This window comes from Oncorhynchus keta, unplaced genomic scaffold (assembly GCF_023373465.1).
Source record: "Oncorhynchus keta strain PuntledgeMale-10-30-2019 unplaced genomic scaffold, Oket_V2 Un_contig_2394_pilon_pilon, whole genome shotgun sequence".
Classification (NCBI taxonomy): Eukaryota; Metazoa; Chordata; class Actinopteri; order Salmoniformes; family Salmonidae; genus Oncorhynchus; species Oncorhynchus keta.
Genome location: NW_026283646.1, coordinates 195,323 through 209,841, shown reverse-complemented (window position 1 = coordinate 209,841; position 14,519 = coordinate 195,323).

Genomic DNA, 14,519 nt, shown 5'->3' with positions numbered 1-14,519 from the left:
GCACACTTCACAGTTTGGCTGAATAACTGCAAACTGATGACTCATTTCAGTTTGGCTGTTGCACACTTTCATTTTAAGTCAGTTTGGCTGTTGCACACTTCACAGTTTGGCTGATCTGATGAAACTCTTAGCTGTTCACTATTAAAACATAGGCCCACTTTAACAACAAATGTCACAGTTTTACCTGGCTGTTGCAACGGCAGTGTAATTACAGTGTAGAGACAGACAGTGTTGCACGGAAATCACAACTATTACAGGGTTTCCATTGATTTCAATCACTTTTTTGACAGCACTCACACTTCCAGGCTTTTTTTTTGGACATAAATGACAAAACATTTAGGAGATGGGTGAATAACTGTAAACAATGAGACATCCATTTCTCATTGAAAATATAAACGTGGCCTTTAAAACAAAACACAAACAATATTTATTTAAAAGTTTAATGGAAATTGTATTTTTTAATTTTTTACTTTAAAAAAATATTTGACAACATTTTTCACATATGTTGTAGCTACCTTCATTTTAAGTCAGACCAGTCAATGAATAAAGATGGAGTTCAGAGTACTGGTTGATGGACAGTACTCTTCACAGTCATGTTGTACTCAGCTTGGAGTGATGGGAAACATGATCTGATGAAACTCTTAGCTGTTCACTATTAAAACATGGTTGGAGTCCCACATTTAACTAACAAATGTCCACACATAATACTTTAGTATTTACCTGGCAGGTCCACAATCAGAGAAGTGTAATGGTGGGACAAGTGTAGAGACAGACAGTGTTGGGACAAGATGGTTGGAAATCACAACTATTACAGGGTCATTCCATTGATTTCAATCACTTTTTGACAGCACTCAGAGAATTTTGGTTTCCACCAAATGTTCAATATGTATTTGCCCGGAGAATGTAGAAGTGATGGGACAAGATGGTTGGAGTCCATATTTTTGGACATAAATGACAAAACATTTAGGAGATAAGATGGTGCTCAATGTTGACCATTTTGCAAGATGGTTGGACCCCACCATGAGACATCCATGTCTTCATCACTCAGAAAATATAAACTATGGTTGATGGTTGATATCATTTAAAACCTGGTACAAACAGGTTTGTCAAACAATATTTATTTAAAAGTTTAATGAGAAATCGACTGACTATTTTTGGATGTCCACATTTTTTTGACCTTTAACCACAATCAGAAACTTGACTATTTTTTGTCCAAATGCAAACTAACATTTTTCCTCCACATATGACTTGGTAGCTGGTTGACCACACATCAGAGAATTTGACATCATTTGAGGTGTTTGTGACTTGACTATGGTGGACCATGGTTGAAACACAGCATACTGTCTTGAATACAGGCTGGGTGTCATGTTTTGACTATGGTGGGAAAGATGGTTGGACTCCAAACAGAGAATGTCATTGATTGAAAGATGGTCCACACATTGTCAAACTATGGTGGGACGAAGATGGTTGGAGGTCCACACATCAGAGAATGTCAACTTGACTATGGTGGGACGAAGATGGTTGGAGGTCCACACATCAGAGAATGTCAACTTGACTATGGTGGGACGAAGATGGTTGGAGGTCCACACATCAGAGAATGTCGACTTGACTATGGTGGGACGAAGATGGTTGGAGGTCCACACATCAGAGAATGTCAACTTGACTATGGTGGGAAGATGGTTGGAGGTCCACACATCAGAGAATGATGGGTGGGACGAAGATGGTTGGAGGTCCACACATCAGAGAATGTCAACTTGACTATGGTGGGACGAAGATGGTTGGAGGTCCACACATCAGAGAATGTCGACTTGACTATGGTGGGACGAAGATGGTTGGAGGTCCACACATCAGAGAATGTCGACTGACTTGACTATGGTGGGACGAAGATGGTTGGAGGTCCACACATCAGAGAATGTCGACTTGACTATGGTGGGACGAAGATGGTTGGAGGTCCACACATCAGAGAATGTCGACTTGACTATGGTGGGACGAAGATGGTTGGAGGTCCACACATCAGAGAATGTCGACTTGACTATGGTGGGACGAAGATGGTTGGAGGTCCACACATCAGAGAATGTCGACTTGACTATGGTGGGACGAAGATGGTTGGAGGTCCACACATCAGAGAATGTCGACTTGACTATGGTGGGACGAAGATGGTTGGAGGTCCACACATCAGAGAATGTCGACTTGACTATGGTGGGACGAAGATGGTTGGAGGTCCACACATCAGAGAATGTCGACTTGACTATGGTGGGACGAAGATGGTTGGAGGTCCACACATCAGAGAATGTCGACTTGACTATGGTGGGACGAAGATGGTTGGAGGTCCACACATCAGAGAATGTTGACTTGACTATGGTGGGACGAAGATGGTTGGAGGTCCACACATCAGAGAATGTTGACTTGACTATGGTGGGACGAAGATGGTTGGAGGTCCACACATCAGAGAATGTCGACTTGACTAAGAATATCAATATCAATACCTTCCTAATATTGGTTTTACATTAGACTGTCAATCTTCCATTGGAAAACTATTGAAATCAGAACTGTAGATAACAGAATAGACATTCCTATTTAAATTGACATTTGATGGTGGGTGGACCGGCGGCCATCTTTGTAGTAGTAATTGAAAGTAAAAATGTCAATTCAATTTAAATGTCAATGATGTACCAGCTAAATTGAAGTGGTCTGAAGGGAGCATCAAGTTCCTTGGCGTCCACATCACTAAGGACATGGTCCACACACTGTAGGTGGCAACCCTGCCTCATCAAGTAAACACACACACACACACACGAACGCACGCACACACACACACACACACACACACACACACACACACACACACACACACACACACACACACACACACACACACACACACACACACACAGTCAGGCTGAAAAGATTTATCATGGGTCATCAGATTTTCAAAAAGTTCACAGCTGCACCTTCGAGAGCATTTTGTCTGGCTGCATCACCTCTTCGTATGGCACACACACAGATGGTGGTGCACACACCCTGCCATCCAGTACCTCACAGCCACAGCCTTAGACTGTTCACTCTGAACCCGACTAACAGGTCCTGCATTGGCTCTAAGACTGCTCACTCTGCTACCATCCGTCTAACAGATCCTGGAGGGCTCCCAGACCAACAGGCTACGGCCCCAAGAAACTAGATCCTGGAGCATTACCAACAGGCTCCGAGACAGCTGGGCCCCAAGCCATAAGACTGCTCACTCTGCTACCATCCGTCTAGATCCTGGAGCATTCCAACAGGCTCTGAGACAGCTTCAAGCTAAGCCATAGACTGTTCACTCTGCTACCATCCAACTAACAGATCCTGGAGCATTGGCTTCCGGACCAACAGGCTCCGAGACAGCTTCAAGCCCCAAGCCATAAGACTGCTACTCTGCTACCATCCGCTAACAGATCCTGGAGCATCCTCCCAGACCAACAGGCTACGAGACAGCTTCAAGCCCCAGCCATAGACTGTTCACACTGCTACCATCCGACTAACAGATCCTGGAGCATTGGCTTCCGGACCAACAGGCTCCAGCTTCAAGCCCCAAGCCATAAGACTGCTCACTCTGCTACCATCCGTCTAACAGATCCTGGAGCATCGGCTCCCAGACCAACAGGCTCCAGCTTCAAGCCCCAAGCCATAGACTGTTCACTCTGCTACCATCCGACTAACAGATCCTGGAGCATTGGCTTCCGGACCAACAGGCTCCGAGACAGCTTCAAAGCCCCAAGCCATCCTGGAAGACTGCAGCTTCACCCCAAGCCATCTGCTACCATCCGTAACAGATCCTGGAACAGATCCCCCAAGCCATAAGACTGCTCACTCTGCTACCATCCGTCTAACAGATCCTGGAGCATCGGCTCCCAGACCAACAGGCTCTGAGACAGCTTCAAGCTCCCAAGAGACTGTTCAGCTTCAAGCCCCAAGCCATAGACTGACTCACTCTGCTACCATCCCCAGACCAACAGGCTCGAGACAGCTTCAAGCCCCAAGCCATAGACTGTTCACTCTGCTACCATCCGACTAACAGATCCTGGAGCATCGGCTCCCAGACCAACAGGCTCCGAGACAGCTTCAAGCCCCAAGCCATAAGACTGTTCACTCTGCTACCATCCGACTAACAGGTCCTGGAGCATTGGCTCCCAGACCAACAGGCTCCCAGACAGCTTCAAGCCCCAAGCCATAAAACTGCGAAATAGCCATAAGACTGCTAAATTGTTCCTTAAACGATTACGGAAGTTCTGCAGATACCCCATCTTGCACTGACTCTATGAACACACATACGACTATACACTGAGTGTACAAAACATTAGGAACACCTTCCTAATATTGAGTTGCACCCCCCTTTTCCCTCAGAACAGCCTCAATTCGTCGAGACTTGGACTCTATTAGGGGTCAAAAGGGATTCCACAGGGATGCTGGCCCATGTTGACTCCAATGCTTCCCACAGTTGTGTCAAGTTGGCTGAATGTCCTTTGGGTAGTGGAACACAAGGGAAACTGTTGAGTGTGAAAAACACAGCACCGTTGCAGTTCTTGACACACTCAAAACGGTGCGCCTGGCACCAACTGCCCTACAACGTTCAAAGGCACTTAAATATTTTGTCTTGCCCAGTCACCCTCTGCATGGCACACATACACAATCCATGTCCCAATTGTCTCAAGGCCTAAAAATCCTTATTTTACCTGTCTCCTCCCCTTCATCTACACTGATTGAAGTGGATTTAACAAGTTACATCAATAAATGATCATATCTTTCACCTGGATTCACCTGGTCAGTCTAAGTCATGGAAAGAGCATGTTTTGTAAAATTAGTGTAGACACTATACATACACAATCACCCACTCACACACACTACACTTACACACACACAACACAACAAACACACACACACCTTTACCCTCATCATATTCTGCTGCTACTCTGTTCTTTAGTTTTCTCTTATTATGATCTATCCTGATGCCTGGTCACTTTACCCTGCTTTCATGTACATATTTACCTCAAATACCTAATTATTATCTATCCTGATGCCTAGTCACTTTACCCTGCCTTCATGTACATATTTACCTCAAATACCTTATTATTATCTATCCTGGTGCCTGGTCACTTTACCCTGCCTTCATGTACGTACATATTGATGGGGTCAAATTGGGGTCATGATAGGGGCTGCACCAAATGTGTGATGTATTATTATAATTGATTATGCTTATGTTGTATTAATAGAAGGGGAAGGGCTATAATACCCTCCCACATTACATGTATAGGGTCCTAGACTACTGATTAAGAATATATATATACATTATAAGGTTTAACATTGTCTCACAGTTCTTTTCTAGTCTCTGCCTCCTATAAAGAAACGGTCTGTGAGAAAAGCATCTCAAATATAAATACATAACCCTGCAGGGGAGATAAGAGACTAGTCAGACATACCTCTATAAATCAACTTGGGGACATTTACTGCTGAGCCCTTAGAAAATGCTGGAACTATTGTATCTCTCTTGCAAGTTTGTATAGCTGTGCATGCATGGGCTTAGTCTGATGAGTAGAAGGTAATGACATATGCAGTGACATCACTAGGGCTGGACTTCGGGCTTAATTAATAAAATAACTTGGGACTTTTCCTATTTGGCAGAACTCAGGTGAGACATTAGTTGTATGTCTGATGTTTGATCTTTGACTTCTGTCTACAGCTGTATTTTGATTAAAATTATTATGATTTATAAGTGCACATTTTGAGTGTTCCTTATTTGTTAAGTAAATAAAACGGAGCCCAGAAAAACGGAACCAACAATATCTACCTCAAATACCTTATTATTATTATCTATCCTGATCCTTAGTCACTTTACCCTGCCTTCATGTACATATCTACCTTACCTTATTATTATCTATCCTGATGCCTAGTCACTTTATCATGTACATATCTACCTCAAATACCTTATTATTATCTATCCTGATGCCTAGTCACTTTATCCTGCCTTCATGTACATATCTACCTCAAATACCTTATTATTATCTATCCTGATGCCTAGTCACTTTATCCTGCCTTCATGTACATATCTACCTCAAATACCTTATTATTATCTATCCTGATGCCTAGTCACTTTACCCTGCCTTCATGTACATATCTACCTCAAATACCTTATTATTATCTATCCTGATGCCTAGTCACTTTACCCTGCCTTCATGTACAGTACACGCCTCAAAGGTTTGGACACATCTACACATCTAAAAGTTAATTTGTGGAATTCCTTTGCTTCTTAATGCGTTTGAGCCAATCAGTTGTGTTGTGACAAGGTGGGGGTGGTATACAGAAGATAGCCCAATTTGGTAAAAGACCAAGTCCACCTGGTTAAAAAAAGGTGAAATAAATAAAAATATCATGGCAAGAACAGCTCACCTTCCAACAGTCAAAAGTTTGGACATATCTACTCATTCTAGGGGTTTTCTTTATTTTTATTATTTTCTACATTGTAGTAACCAAAAAGTGACTACATTTTATAATTGAGATTCTTCACACAACCACTGCAACCCAGGAGTGGCCTTGGGACAAGTCTCTGAACGTCCTTGAGTGACCCAGCCAGAGCCCGGACTTGAACCCGATCGAACATCTCTGGAGAGACCTGAAAATAGCTGTGCAGGAATGCTCCCCATCCAACCTGACAGAGGTTGAGAGGATCTTCAGAGAAGAATGGGAGAAACTCCCCATTTACAGGTGTGCTAAGATTGTAGCATCATACTGAAGAAGACAAAAGGCTGTAATCGCTGCCAACGGTGCATCAACAAAGTACTGAGTGAAGGGTCTGAATACTTACGTAAATGTGATATTTCCATTTCTAAAAACCTGTTTTTGCTTTGTCATTTAATACGTTTTAGAATAAGGCTGTAATGTAACAAAATGTGGAAAAAGTCAAGAGGTCTGAATACTTTCCTGTATATGGCTCCACATTGATCTGGTACTGGTACTCCCTGTATATAGCTCCACATTGATCTGGTACTGGTACTCGCTGTATATGGCTCCACATTGATCTGGTACTGGTACTCCCTGTATATAGCTCCACATTGATCTGGTACTGGTACCCCCTGTATATAGCTCAACATTGATCTGGTACTGGTACTCCCTGTATATAGCTCCACATTGATCTGGTACTGGTACCCCCTGTATATAGCTCAACATTGATCTGGTACTGGTACTCCCTGTATATAGCTCCACATTGATCTGGTACTGGTACTCCCTGTATATAGCTTTACACTGATCTGGTACTGGTACTCCCTGTATTTAGCTGCACATTGATCTGGTACTGGTACCCGCTGTATACAGCTCCACATTAATCTGGTACTGGTACTTCCTGTATACAGCTCCACATTGATCTGGTACTGGTACCCCCTGTATACAGCTCCACATTAATCTGGTACTGGTACTTCCTGTATACAGCTCCACATTAATCTGGTATTGGTACTCCCTGTATATAGCTCCACATTGATCTCGTACTGGTACTTCCTGTATATAGCTCCACATTGATCTGGTACTGGTTCTCCCTGTATATAGCTCCACGTTGATCTGGTACTGGTTCTCCCTGTATATAGCTCCACATTGATCTGGTACTGGTACTCGCTGTATATAGCTCCACATTAATCTGGTACTGGTACTTCCTGTATAAAGCTCCACATTAATCTGGTACTGGTTCTCCCTGTATATAGCTCCACATTGATCTGGTATTGGTACTCCCTGTATATAGCTCCACATTGATCTGGTACTGGTACACCCTGTATATAGCTCCACATTAATCTCGTACTGGTTCTCCCTGTATATAGCTCCACATTGATCTGGTACTGGTACTCGCTGTATATAATATGTATATAATATGTATATATGTATATATGTATATAATATGTGTATAATATGTATATACTATGTATATAATAAGTATATAATACGTATATAATATGTATATAATATGTATATAATACGTATATAATACGTATATAATATGTATATATTACATATATAATACGAATATAATATGTATATATTACATATATAATACGAATATAATATGTATATAATACGTATATAATATGTATATAATAGGTATATAATACGTATATAACATGTATATAACATGTATATAATATGTATATAATACGTATATAATACGAATATAATATGTATATAATATGTATATATGTATATAATATGTGTATAATATGTATATAATATGTATATAATAAGTATATAATAAGTATATAATACGTATATAATATGTACATAATATGTACATAATATGTATATATAATATGTATATAATAGGTATATAATACGTATATAATATGCATATAATATGTATATAATACGTATATAATACGCATATAATATGTATATAATATGTATATAATATGCATATAATATGTATATAATAGGTATATAATATGTATATAATACGTATATAATATATATATAATATGTATATACTACATATGGAAAGTTTGGTTCTCATCAAAAAGGTTCAGGTCAAAAAGAGATTGATATCAAATGGAACAACCATGTATCTATTTTAATAAGTTATAAGTTTCCTTTTGACATTTCACATGACATTTTTCACGTGCATTAGATTTGTAGATTAACTGAAAATGATGGCTGAACATCTCACCCTAAAAGTACTACAGTATGTAAGAATGAGTGTGCCATGGTAACTACCATGAAAAGACACAGGTATTAAGGGCACTCACTGTCAAGTGGTACCTAGCAGCATATAATTTCCTTCAGAATTGCCCCTTACAAAGGCTCTGCAGCTACGTTACGTAGACCTTCCCTTGCCAGCCATAAAAAGTGACCCATTGCCTGGGCATGAACTCTCTGTCTGTGTCTTTTGGCCTTTGACGAGAGAGTAAGGCTTGTGGATGTTCACCTCATCCATCATTTAAGCAACGTTGGGAGGGGAGAGAGTCAGACCGGGCGGGGGAGGATGGAGAGAGGATGGGGGGGATGCGGGGATGATAGCATGATGAATGAGGAAGTGTTCAGCTTCCTCAGAGCACAGTGCGATCTGTCGACAGGCAGTGTGTCTAAATGATGAGCTGGCCTGACCAAGTCCCTCCCCGACCAGGCCAACTAACATTGTACCTGTAGGCTTAGCTTACACTGAATCCTGCAGGTGGTGGATATCATTATTGTTAGATTTGCACATGTATGTACGGTGCCTTTCAGCAGGTTGGGTGGCTTGAAATACAACAGCAAATGATGAATGCAGTGTAAAATCACTTAGCCAACTGAGAGAGAGGCTGAGATAACGTATATTCTCATGAGTACTGTAAGAATCATGTTGAATGCCTATAGGCTTTAGCTCAGAGGGCTAACAAGGTATTGAACTGCGCTGACAAACCGGTTTAAATTCCCAATCGGTTTAATGCGCTCAATGTCTTTGCCTTTGTTACAGTCCCTTCCCCCTCACCTACCATCTGGTCTGGGGAGACCTGCTCCCTTAGCTTATCAAGTTTTCACTACTGAAGACTCAACGGAGGTCTGTAAGAGATCTGTCTTGTGTACTGTAGACTCATCCATCCATCTGTCTTGTGTACTGTAGACTCAACCAAACTCACTTAAAGTGGCAGCAATAAAGCCTCTCTTGAAAACCCCAAACCTTGACCAGAAAAATGTCAAAAACGATTTCCAGTTCCTCTAACCCTTTTTTGAAAAATCTGTTGCATAGCAACTCACTTTCTTCCTGAAGACAAATAATGTATATGAAATGCTTCAGTCTGGTTTTAGACCCCATCATAGCACTGAGACTGCACTCGTCAAGGTGGTAAATGACATTTAATAGCGTCAGATCAAGGCCTTGTGCTCCTAGACCTTCATGCTGTTTTTGACACCATCGATCACCACATTATTTTGGAGAGACTAGAAACCCTAATTGGTCTACATGGACAAGTTCCTATCTGTTGGAAAGATATCAGTTCGTCTCTGTGGATGGTTTGTCCTCTGACAGATCAATTTCCATTTAGGCGTTCCTCAAGGTTCCGTTTTAGGACCACTATTGCTTTCACTATATATTCTCCCTCTTGGTGATGTCACTCAGAAACATAATATGGATGACAGACAGCTGTACATTTCGATTAAACATGGTAAAGCCCAAAAATGACCTACCATGGAAGCCTGTGTTTCCAAAATAAGGAAGTGGACGGCGGCAATTTTTTTACTTTTAAACTCTGACAAAACAGATATGTGTCACGCCCTGGTCGTAGTATTTTGTGTTTTTCTTCATGTATTTGGTCAGGCCAGGGTGTGACATGGGTTTTTGTATGTGGTGTGTAGATAGTGGGATTGTAGCTTAGTGGGGTGTTCTAGGTTAGTCTATGGCTGTCTGAAGTGGTTCTCAATCAGAGGCAGGTGGTTATCGTTGTCTCTGATTGGGAACCATATTTAGGCAGCCATATTCTTTGGTTGTATTGTGGGTGATTGTCCTGAGTGTCTTGATGTCCTTGTGCTGTGTTAGTTGACACAAGTATAGGCTGTTTTCGGTTTTCGTTTAGTTTATTGTTTTGTAGTGTTTGTGTTTATTCGTGTTTACGTTGTTTGATTAAACATGGATCGCAATATACACGCTGCAGTTTGGTCCGACTCTCCTTCACCATATGAAAACCGTGACAATATGCTAGTTCTATGTCCAAAGAAACAAAGATATTGAATGTTGAATCTGACAATTAATCTTGATGGTTGTACATTTGTTTAAAATAAAACTGTGAAGCACCTCGGCGTTACTCTGGGCCCTGATCTCTCTTTTCACGAACATATCAATAAGACTTCAAGGACAGCTTTTTTTCCATCTTCGTAACATTGCTAAAATCAGAAACATTTTGCTCAAAACCGATGCAGAAAAGCTAATCCATGCTTTTGCCACTTCTAAATTAGACTACTGCAATGCTCTACTCTCTGGCTACCTGGATAATGCACTAAATAACTTCAGTTAGTGCAAAACATGGCTGCTAGAATCCTGACTAGAACCAAAATATTTGATCATATTACTCCAGTGATAGTCTCTCTACACTGGCTTCCTGTTAAGGCTCGGGTTGATTTCAAGGTTTCAAGGCTTGTTCCTACCTATGTCTCCGATTTGGTCCTGTGGTACATACTTACACGTACGCTACGGTCACAAGGCCCAAGCCTCCTGATTGTCCCTAGGATTTCTAAACAAACAGCTGGAGGCAGGGCTTTCTCCTATAGAGCTCCATTTTTATCCACGTGAGAGACGCAGACTCGGTCTCAACCTTTAAGTCATTACTGAATACTCATCTCTTCAGTAGGTCATATGATTGAGTGTAGTCTGGCCCAGGAGTGTGAAGGTGAACGGAAAGGCACTGGAGCTACGAACCGCCCTTGCTGTCTCTGCCTGGCCGGCTGCCCTCTCTCCACTGGGATTCTCTGCCTCTGACCCTATTAAGGGGGTTGAGTCACTGGCTTACTAGTGCTCTTCCATGCCGTCCCTAGGAGGGTTGAGTCACAGATGTGATCTTCCTGTCCGGTTTTGCTCTCCCTCCGGCTTATGCGGTGGGGGAGATCTTTGTGGGCTATATTCAGCCTTGTCTCAGGGTAGTAATTTCGTGGACTGTTGATATCCCTCTAGTGGTGTGGTGGCTGTGCTTTGGCAAAGTGGGCTGGGTTATATCCTGCCTGGTTGGCCCTGTCCGGGGGTATCGTCAGACGGGGCCACAGTGTCCTAAGCCCCACCCCTGTCTCAGCCTCCAGTATCTATGCTGTAATAGTCTATGTGCCAGGGGACTAGGGTCAGTCTGTTATATCTGGTGTCATTCTCCTGTCTTATCTGGTATCCTGTGTGAATTGAAGTATGCTCCCTCTGTACAGTACAGAGCTATGAGGATTGTTCTGTTCCCTGTCAAATCAAATCGTATTTGTCACATGCACCGAATACAACAACTGCAATAGACCTTACTCTGAAATGCTTACTTACAAGCCCTTAACCAACAATGCAGTTGTCACGCCCTGGTCTAAGTTTTTGTGTTTTCTTTATTATTTTGGTCAGGCCAGGGTGTGACATGGGTTATTTATTGTGGTGTGTTTTGTCTTGGGGTTCTTGTAGGTTATGGGATTGTGGTGTAGTATACTTGTCTAGGTAAGTCTATGGTTGCCTAGAGTGGTTCTCAATCAGAGGCAGGTGTTTATCGTTGTCTCTGATTGGGAACCATATTTAGGCAGCCATATTCTTTGAGTGTTTTGGTGGGTGATTGTTCCTGTCTCAGTGTTTGTTTGCACCAGATAAGGCTGTTTAGGTTTTCACGTTTATTGTTTTGTATTGTTCGTGTTTATCTTTTATTAAACATGTATCGAAATAACCACACTGCATTTTGGTCCGCCTCTCCTTCACCGGAAGAAAACCTTAACAGCAGTTCAAGAAATAGAGCTAGAAAAAATATTTACTAAATAAACTGAAGTAAAAAAAAAAATCAAATCAATCAATAGGTAACATTACATTTACATAACAGTAACGAGGCTATATTCAGGGGGTACCGGTACCGAGTCAATGTGCATGGGTACAGGTTAATCGAGGACCATGCTCCAGGACTACCTGGCCTGATGACTCTTTGCTGTGCCCAGTCCACCTGGTCGTGCTGCTGCTCCAGTTTCAACTGTTCTGCCTGCGGATATGGAACCCTGACCTGTTCACCGGATGTGCTACCTTGTCCCAGACCTGCTGTTTTCAACTCTCTCTCTACCGCACCTGTCGTCTCTAACTCTGTATGATCAGCTATGAAAAGCCAACTGACATTTACTCCTGAGGTGCTGACCTGTTGCACCCTCTACAACTATTATTATTTGACCCTGCTGGTCATCTATGAACATTTGAACATCTTGGCCATGTACTGTTATAATCTCCACCCGGCACAGCCAGAAGAGGACTGACTACCCCTCAGAGCCTGGTTCCTCTAGGTTCCTGCATTTCTAGGGAGTTTTTCCTGGCCACCGTGCTTCTACATCTGCATTGCTTGCTGTTTAGGGTTGTAGGCTTGGTTTCTGTATAGCACTTTGTGACATCGGCTGATGTAAAAAGGGCTTTATAAACTTTTTACATTGCACCCCCCTGCTGCTACTCTTTTATTATCTTTGCATAGCCGCTTTAATAACTCTACCTACATGTACATAATTATCTCAATTACCTCAACACCGGTCATCCATCTGTCTTGTGTACTGTAGACTCATCCATATGTCTTGCGTTTTGTAGACTCATCCATCTGTATTGCATTCTGTAGACTCATCCATCTGTCTTGTGTTCTGTAGACTCATCCATATGTCTTGTGTACTGTAGACTCATCCATCTGTCTTGTGTACTGTAGACTCATCCATCTGTCTTGTGTACTGTAGACTCATCCATCTGTCTTGTGTACTGTAGACTCATCCATCTGTCTTGTGTTCTGTAGACTCATCCATCTGTCTTGCGTTTTGTAGACTCATCCATCTGTATTGCATTCTGTAGACTCATCCATATGTCTTGTGTACTGTAGACTCATCCATCTGTCTTGTGTACTGTAGACTCATCCATCTGTCTTGTGTACTGTAGACTCATCCATCTGTCTTGTGTACTGTAGACTCATCCATCTGTTTTGTGTACTGTAGACTAATCCATCTGTCTTGTGTTCTGTAGACTATTCCATCTGTGATTTGTACAGTAAATTCATCCATCTGTGATTTGCACTGTAGACTCATCCATCTGTCTTGTGTTCTGTAGACTCATCCATCTGTCTTGTGTACTGTAGACTAATCCATCTGTCTTGTGTTCTGTAGACTATTCCATCTGTGATTTGTACAGTAAATTCATCCATCTGTGATTTGCACTGTAGACTCATCCATCTGTCTTGTGTTCTGTAGACTCATCCATCTGTCTTGTGTACTGTAGACTCATCCATCTGTCTTGTGTTCTGTAGACTCATCCATCTGTCTTGTGTTCTGTAGACTCATCCATCTGTCTTGTGTTCTGTAGACTCATCCATCTGTCTTGTGTTCTGTAGACTCATCCATCTGTCTTGTGTTCTGTAGACTCATCCATCTGTCTTGTGTTCTGTAGACTCAGCCATCTGTCTTGTGTTCTGTAGACTCATCCATCTGTCTTGTGTTTTGTAGACTCATCCGTCTGTCTTGTGTTCTGTAGACTCATCCAGCCACTCATTCATCCAAGAGAAAATCATTCCTGAACATAGAGTAGGAGCTGCTGTACAGTACAAAGAGATTCACCTGCTGTTAGCTAGTAGTGAGCGCATACTTGGTGTTTCTTTGGCCTACATTAAGGCTGGCTGACTGGCACGCTCGTGAAGCTGTAGGCGAGACACAAGACCCTGCCTAACTAGGGCTGGGAGACATATCAAATTCATTTGCATTTCGGGTTTGGTCCAACAGAATGTGTCATATTGACACCACAACACATGGAGGCATTATTTTACTGTAATAGAGGAGAAGATAACCTTTCTAACCACACCCTTTTCATGTCT